The following is a 17,839-nucleotide window of genomic DNA, read 5'->3' on the forward strand; positions in this document are numbered from 1 at the left end:
CTGAGTTGATCGCAGCAGCAAGTTTGTTAGCAATTGGGCAAAACCATGTGCAATGCAGGTGGAGCAGATGTAACATGTGCAGAGAGAGTTAGATTTGGGTGGGTTATTTTGTTTCTGTGCAGGGTAAATACTGGCTGCTTTATTTTTACACTGCAATTTAGATTTCAGTTTGAATACACCCCACCCAAATCTAATGGGCCCTACAGACATGCCGATCCGCCACCGAGGTGCCCGACGGCCGATGGGCGACCCGGCGGCGGGGGGCAGTGACGGGGGGAGTGAAGTTTCTTCACTCTCCCCGTCACGCGGCTCCATTAAAGTGCAGGCAAATATGGACGAGATCGTCCATATTGGCCTGCCTGCACAGCCGACGGGGACCAGCGATGAACGAGCGCGGGGCCGCGCATCGTTCATCGCTGGAGCCTCCACACTGAAAGATATGAACGAGTTCTCGTTCATTTATGAACGAGATCATTCATAGCTTTCAAACAAATCGGCCAGTGTGTAGGGCCTATAACTCTCTCTGCACGTGGTATATCTGCCCCCCTGCAGTGCATATGGTTTTGCCCAGTTGCTAACAAAATTGCTGCTGCGATCAACTCAGAATTAGGCCCCATAGTTTGTTAATTAGACTGCTTTCTTCTCCTGTGCATCTAAACAGTGCTGATAACAGGAGGTCTAGGAAGTGTCTGTGTGCTGGGGGCATGGCTACAGTTACATGACAGGCCTGTGGGCTAATAGAAACAGTATAGTGTTGGGAGGGTGGAACCTGTTCTGTGTACACTGTACACAGGAAGAGGAAGCATATAGGAACTATGCGTTCCATTTCTTTCTGTCCTGTGTTCCACTTGACTTTGCTGCACAGTGAGAGCACACTGCATTCCTGCACGGTTGTGTATATTTTCTCTTCGTGATCAGGACCAGGAAGTGACATAACGAGAGGGCAGTAGATAACTTCTGCCCTCACAGCACCTAAATGTTTTATCCATTCTCCGTTCGTTTGAGGTTATTTTGTTTTATCCATGCACAATTGGACGCTCGCCACGCTTCGGGCTCGGTGTCTCGCTCCGCTTCATTTGCCACAGGTTACTATTCCAAATTGTGACGTGGACCCAGGGGCTCATGGGAAAGGTCCTCTTCATGAAGGGAAACTAGATACTACCATTCCTGCACCCAGAGACCAGCCAGAGGGACTACTATCCTGCCAGTCAGCCACAGGGACCAGCCTGTAGCAAAGGGGCCAGTCAACTGGTAAGAGATCTTACTGCTAAATTCCTTAGGCAGGGTATTACAGGTTGAGTCTCCCATATGTACAATACAATAAAGGGTGTCTATAATAGGTGCACTTATAAGTTTTAAAACATACCTTGTATTTCATAATATTAAAAATGACATATCACGTCCTATCAGTGAAGTACTAAAACTATAGAGACATGCATGTAAAAGCAGGACTGAAACTAGGGTTTCTGTCACCCGGGGCTAGGCAGTCATTTGGGACCCCCCCAAATGCTCCAGCACATGCACACACAGTCACACACACAGGGTTACACTTCCACTCCAACACACGTACACACAGGGTTACACTGCACTGCTCCAACACACATACACACAGGGTTACACTGCACTGCTCCAACACACGCGCACACACACACACTTACACTGCATTTCTCCAACACACATACACACAGGGTTACACTGCACTGCTCCAACACACACACACACTTACACTGCATTGCTCCAACACACATACACACAGGGTTACACTGCATTGCTCCAACACACATACACACAGGGTTACACTGCATTGCTCCAACACACATACACACAGGGTTACACTGCATTGCTCCAACACACATACACACAGGGTTACACTGCATTGCTCCAACACACATACACACAGGGTTACACTGCATTGCTCCAACACACATACACACAGGGTTACACTGCACTGCTCCAGCATACACACACACTGGGTAACACTGATCTGCTCCAGCACATGCGCATACACACACAGGATTACACTGCACTGCTCCAACACACATTCACAAAGGGTTACACTGCACTGCTTCAACATACACATACACACACACACGGTTACACTGCACTGCCCTGCTCCAACACACACACACACACACACACACACACACACACACAGTTACACTGCACTGCTCTAACACACATAGATACAGGGTTACACTGAACTGCTCCAGCAGACACACACTGGGTAATACTGACCTGCTCCAGCACATGCACGCGCACACACACACACACACACACACACACTGCACTGCTCCAGCAGACACACACTGGGTAACACTGATCTGCTCCAGCACATGCACGCGCACACACACACATGATTACGCTGCACTGCTCCAATACACACACACACAGTTACACTGAACTGTTCCAGCAAACAAACACACACACACACACACACACACACACACACACACACACACAGTTACACTGCACTGCTCCAACGCACATACACAAAGGGTTACACTGCACTGCTTCAACAAACACACACACACTGCACTGCTCCAACACACACATACACAGGGTTACACTGCACTGCTCTAACACACATAGACACAGGGTTACACTGCACTACTCCAACACACACACACAGGGTTATACTGAACTGCGCCAGCAGACACACACTGGGTAATACTGACCTGCTCCAGCACATGCACGCGCACACACACAAAGGGTTACACTGCACTGCTTCAACATACATACACACACGGTTACACTGCACTGCTCCAACACACGTAAACACAGGGTTACACTGCACTGCTCCAACACACATACGCACATACACACAAGGTTACACTGCACTGCTCCAACACACGTACACACAGGGTTACACTGCACTGCTCCAACACACATACACACAGGGTTACACTGCACTGCTCCAACTCACAGGGTTACACTGATCTGCTCCAGCACATGCACACACACAGGGTTACACTGCACTGCTCCAACACATACATAAAGGGTTACACTGCACTGCTCCAACACACATACACAAAGGGTTACACTGCACTGCTTCAATACACACACACACACACACACACACACACACAGTTGCACTGCTCCAACACACGTACACACAAGGTTACACTGAACTGCTCCAACACACGTACACACAGGGTTACACTGCACTGCTCCAACACATGTACACACAGGGTTACACCGCACTGCTCCAACACACATACACACAGGGTTACACTGATCTGCTCCAACACACACACACACACACACACACACACACACACACACACTTACACTGCACTGCCCCAAAACACACACACAACTGCTCCAGCACACATACGCAAAGGGTTACACTGCACTGCTTCAACATACACACACACACACACGGTTACACTGCACTGCTCCATCACACATACGCAAAGGGTTACACTGCACTGCTTCAACACACATACACACAGGGTTACACTGCACTGCTCCAACACACATACACACAGGGCTTCACTGCTCCAACACACACACACACACACTATGTTAAAGTACACTGCACGCACACATATTGTACATATATAGCTGTCCGTCTCTCCCTACCTTTACACACTTCTGGTGATGATCTGCTGTATCAGTCAGGGCCCCCTCCTCTCCGTTTCTGAAGCGCGTCATCACACACACACACACACACACACACACACACACAGCGCTGGCAGATGATTATATGTGTGTGCAGTGGCGCCTGTTTCCGGGAAACAGATCTACGGAGCGTCCTCGCGCAACGGAGCGGGACAGCGCCTCTTCAACCCTGCGCTGTACTGCACTGCATGTTCCCGCTCACCGCCTCGCACCAGCACCCTCTCTCATTCCGCGCCCAGGTTGTGTGCCCCTCTAGCCCCCCCCCCCCCTTTTAGTTGCGGCTGTGGTAAAAGTACAGAAAGTGTGTATAAAAATACTATAAAAAGTCCCGTGTCTGCTAATCTGTCCTCTATTTGGTTAGTTTCTCATAAATAACAATGTACATATTCTATGAGGTATCAACTTGGAATTGTCCTCACCGTATAAGTAACCACCTACAAGGTGGGCACGCTGTAGTCTTACAAATGAGTATTAGTTACAACTGTCTTCAAGTTCCTGTATAGTATTGGTCCTATAATATGCATCAAACAGTTTATATATCAGTGGGAGAGATCCAGCGCTACTGCATATGTAGGTTGTTCATAAATAGGCCACTTCAGATACAGCAGATGTCATATCTCACAGTATACTTCTTATTAGGCTCATTCAAATGTACCCAAAATGGATGGGATAAGCAAATCTAGTGAAGTACTGTTTAATAATTGTAAAATTTCACATGACAAAAACAAAAACATATAAACTCTACACAGATCACATGTATTTCCAGTCCCACGCCCCATAGCAACCCGACCCGGCAAATTGCAGGACTGGGAAAGGCAGCCTTTAGGGTCCAATACCGGATCCCACCCGGGAAGGGCCCGTTTCCAATTCCCGGGTGGGATCCGGCATTGGAGATATGAAAGGGGTGATAGAATGCCACTTATTACCATTTGTATCGTTAAATGTTGGTAGTATCCCAAAGATCTCTGATTGATACAATTATTCAAGGTAATTATACGTATTATAGGTTGAGTATCCCTTATCCAAAATGCTTGGGACCAGAGATATTTTGGATATGGGATTTTTCCGTATTTTGGAATAATTGCATACCATAATAAGCTATCATGGCGATAGGACCCAAGTCTAAGCACAGAATGTATTTATGTTACATATACACCTTATACACACATCCTGAACGTAATTTTAGCCAATATTTTTTATAACTTTGTGCATTAAACAAAGTGTGTGTACATTCACACAATTCATTTATGTTTCATATACACCTTATACACACAGCCTGAAGGTCATATAATACAATATTTTTAATAACTTTGTGTATTAAACAAAGTTTGTGTACATTGAGCCATCAAAAAACAAAGGTTTCACTATCTCACTCTCACTCAAAAAAGTCCGTATTTCGGAATATTCCGTATTTCGGAATATTTGGATATGGGATACTCAACCTGTATCACATTGTTTCTATTTATCATCTTAATATAAGAGTCAGTCAATCAACAAGGTTTATAATAATTCATAACAATGTCAACATATCATAAACCTTGATTGACTGACTCTATTTCAGCTCCTCATATTAAGATGAGAAATAGATGAGAATAATTACTCCAGACATTTGTTTTCATTTAATATATTTTTCTGCTATACCCTAATATGAGGGAATTAGAACTTTTTATATTGTAGGTATCACAACTGTACGTTGCCTCATAAATTATGATGAACATAGGCAAGGCTTTGGATAGATGTCATATTGGGGAACTTTGATTTGATGTGTTGTAGAAGTGATTATTACAAATCCTTTGCCTGCTTGGCTGGCAATATATCCCTACCAGCTAATAGGGTGTCATTTATAATCAAGGGATCTCTCCCACTGATATATAAACTGTTTGATACACATTATAGGACCAATATTATACAGGAACTTGAAGACAGTGGTAACTACTACTGATTTGTGAGACTACAGACGGGCCACCTTGTACAGTAAGTTGTTAATTGGGAAGCAGTCACTTTCCCCGCAGTTGGGATCCCGTCGATCAGGATACAGACGCCGGAATCCCGACAGCCAAGGAAATGCAAGCAGACGGAATCTCGAACGGGGCCCCTAATTCCCACTCGGGGGGTGGTCTACCCCACCCCCCAAGGGGGGAACATAATAGTGTGGCGAGGCGAGTGCAGCGAGCCCGCGACGGGACACGCTGCTGTTGTCACTGGGATTCTGGCGTTGGTCTCCTGATCGTCAGGATCCCATACTGAACCCTGTTAATATATAATTGTGAGGACAATTCCAAGTTGATACCTCATAGAATGTGTACGGTGTTATTTATGAGAGACGAACCAAATAGAGGACAAATAAACGCAGGTTTTTTGGTATAGTATTTTTATACACACTTTCTGTACTTTTACATGCATCTCTATAATTTTAATATTTCACTGACAAGGACGTGATATGTAATTTTTTATATTATTAAATAAAAGGTATGTTTTAAAACCTGTAAGTGCACCTATTGCAGACAGCTTTTGTTCTTTTGTGTTGTACATTACCTAAACCAGTGTCTAAGGTAGCACCCCATTTTGATACACATATGTTGTTAACAATTATGAATACAGGGGTACATATATGGTTATACTGTAAGGACTTACAGTATTGAAGTCCACTCTATCCATAAGAATATTCTGCAGTTATACCTGTGCGATAGGACTCTCTCACATTTATGAGTCTCTTATATCTTATATCCAAAATGCTTGGGACCAGACCAGTAGTATTTTGGATATCGGATTTTTATATATTTTGGAATACTTGCATACCATAATGAGAGATCTTTGGAACGGGACACAAGTCTACGCACAGAATGAATTTGTTTCATATGAACCTTATACACATGGGGGGAAGGGGCGTATCCAAATAGCCCCAAAAATATTGCACTGGCAAAAACAGTGGGGTTTTAGTGATTTATTTATTTTTTTTTAAATATTTTCACTGACTTGTTTTTTTGCACCTATCCTATTGTGATGTGCACAAATCTCCCGTTTTCATGCAAAAATACATAGGGTCCATGAAAAGCCACAGACCTATGTATTTTTGCATCCGTGATCGCTGGAAAAAAAGACCCCTTATCAGGGATTTGGCTTTGCCTTCCTGAGGCAGGTGAAACCAAACCCCTGATAAAACTGGGCTGGAAAGGACACTACTATCAGAGGTTCACCTCTGGAAAGAGAGGTGGGTACGGTCAGCTGACTGCATAACTCTCCCAGAGTCTGTGGAAGAAGCTCTGCAGGCCTATGATGAAGATATTTTTTCATTAGTGAACTCCCTTCTGAAAATTCTTTAAACTTTGCCCATCAGCATTGCATCAGCTGAAAGGAGCTTCTCTTCTTCTTTACAACGTTTAAAAACGTGGCTGAGAAACCAAATGGGTCAGGAGAGGTTAACTGGTTTAGCTCTTCTACATACTCATAGGGAAATTGCAGTAGACTTGGACAGAATGATTGATTGCTTTGCAACACTAGAAATCCAAGGATTTTGTTTTGTAAAAAGTTACTTGTGTTTATTTCTCTTGTTGTTGTTCATTCTGTGTATTTTATTGTTTGTTGCTTTTATTGTTGTTCTTTATAGCTATTTAGTGTTTTGCCTAAAATAAACCAAATAACAAAATATATTCATTTGTGTGATGGAGGAATTGAGACTGGATAGGGGAGGAGTCGGGACTGAAGAGATGAGGAGTCGGGACTGGAGAGGGGAGGGGGCAAAATGAAACAGTAAACCCCCCCCCCCCCCCTTTTCCTAAAAGAAAAGTCTAGATCCGACCCTGGTGATGGCGTGGACCACCACCCAAGTGGGGATTCAGACCGCCTGTATTTCACATCCGGGATCCCCACAGCTGGTAAATTCACTGCCTCCCCTGAGCGGTACCAGACATGAGCCATCCTGTCCCCTATTGCAGGTGTTAGCAGGGCAGATTAACTCTGCAGCGGATGCGCCGCAGAGCTCCGTTGGAAGAGCAGCAGTCACACTTGGAACCAGCTGTGAACCACACAGGTGATGCTGTACATTCAGGGCTTGGAGCAGCGTCTCCATTGCCTTTGGGCGTTACACCTGTCTCCTGGACCACTTTAAGCACTGCCCATACTAGGATGGAATACAGATTTCCTGGGTGGAAGGTCATTTGGGCAGTAGGGCAATCTGGTAAGGAGCTGCAGTTTCACAGTCACCCTCTGTATGACCGCCTATCGTCTACTCCAATAATGGGACATGAGAGGACAGAAAAAGTTTTTCTTTTCTTTTCATCTCTAACAGTGATGCCGCATGTAAGTTACACAACTCTCCTCCCTGATCAGTCATTAACTGACACCTCTCTGCTTGCCATTACAAACGCAGTCGTCACCTGACCCCCGTGCGTGACTTCATCCCTTAAATTTGTCCGCTCTGTTACTGTGTGTGTTTCGACATCTGGAACTGTATCCTGTAACGCCTCACATTACGTCACGCTCTCGTGAGAGAATTGGAGCTGGTATGTGTGCCTGTGTCTGCTCTGTTACTGTGTGTGTGTGTGTTTCGCCATCTGGAACTGTATCCTGTAACGCCTCACATTACGTCATGCTCTCGTGAGAGAATTGGAGCTGGTATGTGTGCCTGTGTCTGCTCTGTTTGTCGCAGTTAGAGTCTTGTAATCTAGTATCATTCATACAGAGGTGTGCAGAAATGTGTGTGATAATGATTCCCCAGCTATCACTCTTTTTCAGGCCTGACCCTCGCTCACATATATCTCCCGCTTAGTGCTCTTTACTGTCCCCCTCTTCAAGACAGACCTGGCCATACTGAAGGTGACTCTTATAGACGTGAAATCGGAAATGTCTTTCACCTCGTTCACCATAAGGTTGGGTAATTTCTTGTGCCCATATATTATGAGGCACATTCCTTCGCTGTCAATAAAGCAAAACTACTACTAAATGGATGGAAATAACATTTGCATGCCTACTATCGCACTGTATAAAGGTCTTCACACTGGTTAAGGAATGCAGGTAATTCTGGATTTTTACTGACGGGAGAAACTCCGAAAATGGATGGAATTTATTAAAGACTAACTGGAGTACCCGGAGTTGCCTGGGATTTTAAGAATGTCTTTTTACAAAAAGAAATGTAAATATTAAACACACAGTATAAATAACATTGTAGATAACTGAATACCCGTGCTTCGCTATGGGATGAGGATGGTAAATTAGAATGATAGTTGGTTAATTTACGTTGGTTGGAGATCTAGTATATAGGCATATCTTGTTTCCCTGACGCACTTTGTGTAGTGGCTGGACTCCTTTTTTGGTTCCCAAGGGACCCTGCTTTTCCCACTATACCACTCAGTCTGTGGCTACCTGCTGCCTCCTCACATCATGTCAGTGCCCCTGTGAAATTATCAATTTTTTTTACAGTTTCTTATATAGTGTAGCACATTATGTATCTCCTGATATACTCTGTGCTGCTGGGGGACCGTGCTACTTCCACTATATAACTCTCAGTGGCCCTCATTCCGAGTTGATCGGTCGCAAGGCGAATTTAGCAGAGTTACACACGCTAAGCCTACGCCTACTGGGAGTGTATCTTAGCTTCTTAAAATTGCGACCGATGTATTCGCAATATTGCGATTACAAACTACTTTGCAGTTTCTGAGTAACTTCAACCTTACTCTGCCTGTGCGATCAGTTCAGTGCTTGTCGTTCCTGGTTTGACGTCACAAACACACCCAGCGTTCGCTCAGACACTCCCCCGTTTCTCCAGCCACTCCTGCGTTTTTTCCGGAAACGGTAGCGTTTTCATCCACACGCCCATAAAACGCCGTGTTTCCGCCCAGTAACACCCATTTCCTGTCAATCACATTACGATCGCCGGAGCGATGAAAAAGCCGTGAGTAAAAATACTATCTTCATTGTTAAATTACTTGGCGCAGTCGCAGTGCGAATATTGCGCATGCGTACTAAGCGGATTTTCATTGCGATGCGATGAAAAATACCGACCGATCAACTCGGAATGAGGGCCAGTGTGTGGGTTTGTGCTACTTGCATTCCCCTGCTCACATCATGTCACTGGACCTGTCACATGCAGCCCTGTCATCACTGACATATCATGCATGTCCTGATATAGTGTGTGCTGCTGGCCCACCCCTAAGGGTGCTAGTGGTGTGTTACCCGTACAGTGTTTGTTCCCAGAGTGTAAGTCATATGTGTATCAAGTTTGGTGTAAGTTGCTCCAGGCATTCCAGAGTTATGCTGTCTGCTGGAAAAATCTGTGCTGCTGCCTCACCCAAGGGGTGCTACTGGTGTGTTACCCCCAAGTGTTTGTTCCCAGAGTGTAAGTAATAGGTGTAGCAAGTTTGGTGTAAGTTGCTCCAGGCATTCCAGAGTTATGCGGTCTGCTGGAAAACTCTGTGCTGCTGCCTTGCCCCTAGGGGTGCTAGGGGTTTCTTACCCCCACAGTGTTTGTTTCCAGCTTGTAAGTCATATGTGTACAATGTTTGATGTAAATTGGGCCAGTCATTCCGGAGTTATGCTGTCTCCTGAAATACTCTGTGCTGCTGTCCCACGCCTAGGGCTGCTAGGGGTGTCTAACCTTCACAGAGTTTGTTCCCAGATTGTAAGTAAGAGGTGTACCAAGTTTGGTGTAAAGTTCTACAGGCCTTCCACAGTTATGCTGTTTGCTGAAATACTCGGTGCTGCTGTCCCACCCCTAGGGCTGCTAGGGGTGTCTTCCCCCTCACAGTGTTTGTTTCCAGACTGTAAGGCAGATGTGTACAAATTTTGGAGTACATGGGTCCAACAATTCCGGATTTCTGCTGTCTCCTGATATACTCTGTGTTGCTGTCCCGCCCCCTAGGGGTGCTAGGGATTTCTAATTTTCTTAGTTGCCTCCGAAGTGTTTTAATACGCTCGTATGCCAGATTTCACGATCTGTGCTTGTAAACTGTGGATTTGTATAGAAAGACAGACGGAAGGACAAATTTTCACTTTAATATAGTAGATATGGCTGTTCAGAATAACTGTAATGAAACATTTTCAGTTCCAACATATGTATTCTTTAACACAGTCATCAAAATTTAGAAAATGTTTTTAGAAATGGTCAAGATATCAAATTCAGTGTAAAGAAAGAATGTGTGAATCTCTCTCTCTCTCTCTCTCTCTCTCTATGTATGTGTGTGTATATATATATATATATATATATATATATATATCATTTGTATTAATTTATTAAAAATAAGTTTATCTTAGATGAAATGCCCATTTCTGTGTATTAAGCGTATCATCATGCTTGGAAACTACAGTCATTTCTTAAACGTAAAAAAAAATAAAAAAATCGTGACATTCATTTTCCCATTTTTGATACTACCATCAAGTGCTGTGAGCGGAAGTGTTGGTTACAGTTTGGAGGCAGATGGGTTCTATTTTTATGTCTTTTTTAATAACCTAATTAGAGCCACTGCAAGTACTGTTTCAGGTGCACTGCCAGTGCTATTACTGTGAGGAAGGGGGGGGGGGGGGGTCTATGAAGTGCGCTGCCAGTGCTATTACTATGAGGAGGGGGGGGGGGGGTCTATGAAGTGCGCTGCCAGTGATATTACTGTGAGGAAGGAGGGGGGGGTCTATGAAGTGCGCTGCCAGTGCTATTACAGTGAGGATGGATGGGTCTATGAAGTGCGCTGCCAGTGCTATTACTGTGAGGAAGGGGGGGTCTTTGAAGTGCGCTGCCAGTGCTATTACTGTGAGGAGGGGGGGGGGGTCTATGAAGTGCGCTGCCAGTGCTATTACTGTGAGGAAGGAGGGGGGGGGGGTCTATGAAGTGCGCTGCCAGTGCTATTACAGTGAGGATGGATGGGTCTATGAAGTGCGCTGCCAGTGCTATTACTGTGAGGAAGGGGGGGTCTTTGAAGTGCGCTGCCAGTGATATTACTGTGAGGAAGGGGGGGGGGGTCTATGAAGTGCGCTGCCAGTGCTATTACTGTGAGGAAGGGGGGGTCTATGAAGTGCGCTGCTAGTGATATTACTGTGAGGAAGGGGGGGGGGGGGGGTCTATGAAGTGCGCTGCCAGTGCTATTACTGTGAGGAAGGGTCTAATGGGGGGCTATAATTCCACAGGTGGGGTGAATTATGACTTTTTTTTTTCTTCTAAATTTGTTTCCGTGAATGGGTGGATAGGGGTCCCAGGGCATTGCTTTACCCAGGGACTACAATGCAGCTAAGATGGCCCTCGACCCGAGTTGACCTGACGATTACCTCTGTTAAAAGCTCGTGTGAAAGAGGTATGAGTTGATAAAGCTGATTTTCTTTACAGGAATGAAAGCTATACCTTAAACATACCTTAAATACACTTTAAACCTTTTAGCCGCTGCGGCCGCTATACTTAATTCACACTCTACGCACCTTTTACGCTATTAGCGTACAGAGTCCCGTACAGTGTACGGACTTTGCGTACACACGCCGCGCTGACGGTACAAAGTACTCACAGCGCATACACACCCAGAGATACACTTTAAACCTTTTACAGCAATGCTATGCAATAATGATAATACACTTTAAACCTTAGCAGGGCAATGAGGACACGACACCAATTGTGATTTTACCGCTGGGTTCCGACACCACAGTGGATTATTTCTGAAAGGGGGTTTACAATACAAATTATACACTACAATACAAGACAATATAACAGAATAATGGCTACAGTCAATGTACATACGTGAGTATATTCGCGTGCGCTTCCCGGTCCGGTCCTCCGTCATCAAATAGATAACGTTGTGAGTCTTGTGTCAGGCCAGGCTGCAGCAGGCTTTATTTATACAATTCTTCCAAAAGCAATACAACGGATACTGTAATCCCTTTGTCCATTGGACAAAGGAATGCACTTTTACAGTACAGGAGAGGTCATAGGTTGATTTGAAAAGGCAGGCGATGTCTTTCTCAACTGCTCTTGTGGGTGGTCTCCTCTGGATTCCCGCCGCATACATAATATACAGTAAATACAGTTTATATCTATATTATGCTTCTGCACATAACTATCCGCAGGAACATGCGATTTTCCGCAGACCAACACCGGAATGTTACCCTTAATATACCCTACAGCTGGATACCAAATACCACCTTATAACCTTAGTCTGTCCCCTCTTATCCTGTAAAGGTGAATCCCTTTGTTCTGCAACCATTTAAACAGCTATAACTTTCTGATGTGGTTCAAGGAGACTATGTGTACATTGTGCACTATTTGGATTAAATATGTAATGTGTTCTGATGACCCTCCATGCGTACACAAACTCTGCCGTAAATACCCATACCACGCGTCGATCCGCGGGAGCGACCATACGCAAATTGCGGATATGTGCACGCACGGCAGAACAAGTGCACGCGCAGTGGGCATGTGTGTGCAGTTTGTACGTGATGTGTGTTCTGCAATATTTTTCGACTTTGACAGTCCACCCTTTGGCAGTCACCAATAACTGCCACTATCTAATCACTAAACAGAAAAATATCAATACAATATCTACAGACGATTGGATGGTCGGAGGAGAGTTGTAGGCGGGAAATGTATGACCTAGTGGGATAGTAAAAAGCTTGTATGTATGAATCCATGTCTGAGGGGCATGTATCATCGTGCCGTATATGTTTTAGATAAGCTTCGAGGTATTGCGAAGTATACATTAAATCCTTCTTATCCCGTATTAAGGGTCTGTAAGTGGGCCGACAAACACTACCGAGCTCTTTTCAGCTTCTTGTTCCAACAAATGGGGTGCACATTTAGTTGATGATACATGGATGGGGAACATATGTGAGTGCTAGTATATGTGGATATCATCTGTCGACCATGTGTGTCATTAACTGAAGGTTGTAGAGATGAAGATAAGACACATATCTAAAATACATTCACATAACATTTACATAAACATTCTTGGGTAGGGCTGATGTCTTTTCCGGATGGGTCTATCTGGGCAGAGGGGGAGACAAAGGAAAAACGGGTGAAAGAAACAGGCCATGGAATTAATTTGCAATCCTTATCATAACACTGTCTCTATGGATGGGTCGTAAATTAAATCTGCTGCTATAACAATGCCCTCGCTCCTCAAACTCGGCAAATTTGTGCCGTGCTTGCGCCGCGTCAGAATTAGAACACACCTAAATATCAAGCCAATAATTATGACGACTCCCAGGATACAAAGGAGAAACTTCCCTACACTCCTAATAACATTTTGAGCCCACTCTCCTAATCCTGAGAACCAATTTTGTGGGTTCAACCATGAGACCCAGCCGGTCAGCTCATTACCCACAGCGGTCAGGGTAAGGTTGTGTTTCCTCCGGAACTCCCACTTCAACTGCAAGATATCGTCCATCTTTTGATCGATAATCTCTGTGGGGTCGTCAGTGTTGTTTGTAATATACGTACAGCACTTCAAACCATATTGAGTTGCCATAGTGACACAGTACCCACCCGTCACGGCTGTGATATAATTAAGGACCATCCTGTGCTGGATCAGTTCCGTCTTGTAAGCTTGTAACTCCCTTCCCGTATACCTGAAGGTGTCGTCATACATCTCGTATCAAGTTCGCTAGCGCATGGATATACCTATAATTTATAATTCCTCTGGCAGTACGGGTGATGTCTAATGCGAGAAGGAATTGAATCCCGGTGGATTCGTGGATCAAATCAGAGGCGACGTGCTCTGTCCTCTCTATGAGGTGTTTCTTGACGATGTGTTCATAGTGAGTATGAGTATAAGGAGCCTGAGCACTGCGGTGAACATCTTTCATCTTATCATGGGTTATGGTCATGACCTCTGGCAACACTCTTCCAACATAACACAATCCCTCTGAGCTTGGGGCAAGCCACTTGTATGCCTTCCTCCCACATATGAAATAGGCATCGTCGGGGAGAACATAGGGGACAGAATATGACATTACCATATTACAAACTTTCCAAGTGAAAAACCCAAGCCCTAGTTCTCCCATCTGCTCAGTACAAGTATCAGGCTGGATGATATGAGCACAGTACCCTGGTGATACTTCTCCAACCCACATAGTCTTGCTTCCTCGAGTATACCTATACCGAAAATACCTTCCACTGTTGGCTATTTGGCGTACAAGTTCAGAGTCTATGGGTATCCTATCAGCTCTGTGCGAAAAGGCCATTGTCTGGTTATTCCGCGTCACTTCCCAATTTCCCGGTTTTCGGTAATTGGAAATATTGAAACATAATAAGGATCTATCTACATGATACTGGTGGAGCTTCAAGCTAGGGGGCCTAGAAATATTGAATTTCTTGTCCACCGGTCTCCCACCCCGTAATTCGAGTACCTCATCTATTGCTAAAGGGTACGGTACTAATCCTGACTTGCTCTGACCTTGAGGTACTTGTGAGCACACCCAGCATTCTGTCTGGTTTTAGACCTTACCCACTAGTGAGTGGTAATCACTCAATGGATGATGGTCCATGTTGATATTAAGGCTGGACTAACATCTCTGGATGCACCCATCCTCGACTATGTTCTCACAATTCCTACAAATGCAATTTTCCTCAGACAATAACCCTTCACAGTGCCTCCGAGCTCCCTGACTACCAGATCACTTTCTGATACTCGCCTTTGCTCGAGTGATATGTTGCTCTTGAGATTCTACAAATCCATCCTCGCCATCAGAACCCATTCCAGATCCCTTCTCGACCTCTCTGGGACCCTCACCGAAACAGACTGTCCTGGTCAACAACAGGATTAACAGGAAAACCCGGAACGCAGTCTCTTGGGGTAAGTCCATCTTGTTAAGGGAAGAGAAGGGAAACAAGAAGGGGGAGAAAGAGAAGGCGAGAAGGAAGGTAGTGGGAGATGGAGAAAATAAATAAAACTGGTACGACAACCACCTCTGGTCTTGTTGTTCTCCGCGCTCAGGTGCCGTCTCAACAGTACTGCCTCTCAACCTTTCCGGAACAGACACTCCAGTGATACGATGTTCTCTACACTCTGCTCTTTGTCACGGGTTCTCTCCGGGTCAGCGACCTTCTTACAGTGGGACGAGTGGACCCAAGTCTCTCTTTCGGCAACCTTTAATGCTGTCGTGCTGGTTAGCAAGACTTGGTACGGTCCTTCCCACCTGTCAATGAGGAAACCTGAGCGTAGAAAATTTCGAATCATTACATAATCCCCAGGTTCAATGTCATGACAACTACTGTTCGGTAGGTCAGGAATCACCAGCTTTAGATTTCTATTTTGATTCCTCAGCTGCTGGCTCATCCTAACCAAATATTTTACAGTCACTTCGTTATTGCATTTCAAATCATCCTGGGGGTCTATCATTACATGAGGTTGTCGGACAAAAAGAATCTCAAAGGGTGATAGGTTAAGAGTGGACCTGGGAGTGGTTCTGATGCTGTACAATACTAGTGGCAAAGCTTCTGGCCACAACAATCCAGTCTCAGCCATCACTTTGCTCAGCTTGTTCTTAATAGTGCTGTTCATTCTCTCCACCTTCGCACTCGCCTGTGGTTGGTACGGAGTATGCAGGTTGCTATTAATTCCCATCAGTTTGCACATTACCTGAAAGACTTCACCTGTAAAATGGGTACCCCTATCGCTTTCAATTATTCTAGGGATACCATATCTACACACAAATTCCTGCACAATTTTCTTTGCAGTGAACGTAGCAGTATTTGTGGCAGCAGGGAACGCTTCTACCCAATTGAAAAATACATCAATACAGACTAACACATATTTTAAATTCCTACAGGGTGGTAACTGAATGAAATCAATCTGTATTACCTGAAAAGGGCCGTCTGTTGGCGGGATATGGGATGGTTCTGTTGGTATTGACTTTCCAATATTCTTCCTCAAGCAGATAAGACATGTCATTGCTCTCTTACCCGCATGAGAAGAGAATCCTGGCCCACACCAGTAGGCTCTCACCAGCTTACACATACCCTCTTTACCCAGATGAGTCAGACCGTGTGCTGCCTCAGCTAAGCTTGGAAGATATGCTCTGGGGGCCACTGGCTTACCGTGTCCACCTGTCCAGAGTCCTGAGGACTCCTGGTCATACCCCTTTGACCTCCAGACCGCCTTTTCCTGGAGAGAACACAAATTTTGCATTTCAATAAATTTTTGTGTGTTGATTGTGTTGAATGTCATCAGTGATGTGATGTTCGTTTGTATGGGGGTGCTGGCTGCTGATTTAGCAGCTTCGTCTGCCCGGCTGTTACCAAGTAAGATTGGGTCTTGGTTGTAAGTGTGTGCTTTGCACTTGATAACAGCCACTCTGTCTGGTTCTTGTATCGCTGTTAGAAGCCTTTTTATGTGGGATGCATGCGCTACAGGTGTGCCAGCTGCCGTCATGAAATTTCTGAGGCGCCATAGGGCCCCGAAATCATGCCCTACTCCAAAGGCATACCTAGAATCTGTGTGTATATTGGCTGACTTACCCTTGGCCAATTTACACGCTCTGGTTAGGGCGACCAGCTCAGCAACTTGTGCTGAGTGCGGTGGGCCCAGGGGTTCAGCTTCTATGATACCTCTGTCATCTACGACTGCGTATCCAGTACACAAGTCTCCCGGGTCCGTCTGTCTGTGGCAACTACCGTCGGTGTAAAAGGTAAAGTCTACGCCTTCCAGTGGGTTGTTTTTTTTTTTTTTTTCTTAGCAGGAGCTGGAAGCTGAGTGAAAAGGAGGAGCAGTGAGCTGGAACAACTGCAACTGCTAAGTGGAGTATAGGTGCCACAGGAGAGAGTACTACGGCTGCATAAAATAGAAGGACCAAGAACCGCACAAAGATAGATAAGTATAAGCCAGCTTAATTATTGTATAAGTGATATTGCTTGTCTTCTATTTTTTATTTTTGCTGCTTTTTCTTTGAGTGTAACAGGGAGTTAGACCTTGCAAACAATATGGGAGGGGCTGTGATTGAGGACCTCACTCAGTGCATGTCGTGCAAGATGTATGCACACCTGGAGCTACCGGCCCAGTGTGAATACATCTGCACGAGGTGTGTGCGAACGGTTGCCCTGGAAGCCCAGGTAACTGATCTAGAGCAAACCGTTACGCGACTGAGGGAGATTCACAATCTCGAGCGTAGTTTAGACAGAACGGTGGAGGAGTTGCGGGAGGGGTCACTGGTAGAAGAGGATGATGATCAGGTAGCCAGTTGGGTCACAGTTAGAAGGAAGAAAAAGAGGGGGAGGCACGACATCTCCGAACTATCAAACCCGAACAAATTTGCC

At 45.1% G+C, this 17,839-nt stretch overlaps 1 protein-coding gene across 1 annotated transcript in view; it reads left to right on the plus strand.

The window, feature by feature from the left end:
• Positions 1–846: 846 nt before the first annotated feature.
• SERHL2 (serine hydrolase like 2) overlaps positions 847–17,839 on the plus strand; it is a 309,035-nt gene continuing 292,042 nt past the window's right edge. Inside the window, exon 1 of the mRNA XM_063940393.1 lies at positions 847–1,251. The gene's annotated coding sequence lies outside the window, so the exon portion shown is untranslated. The remainder of the gene's footprint in view (positions 1,252–17,839) is intronic.

This window comes from Pseudophryne corroboree, chromosome 9, assembly GCF_028390025.1.
Source record: "Pseudophryne corroboree isolate aPseCor3 chromosome 9, aPseCor3.hap2, whole genome shotgun sequence".
NCBI classification, from domain to species: Eukaryota; Metazoa; Chordata; class Amphibia; order Anura; family Myobatrachidae; genus Pseudophryne; species Pseudophryne corroboree.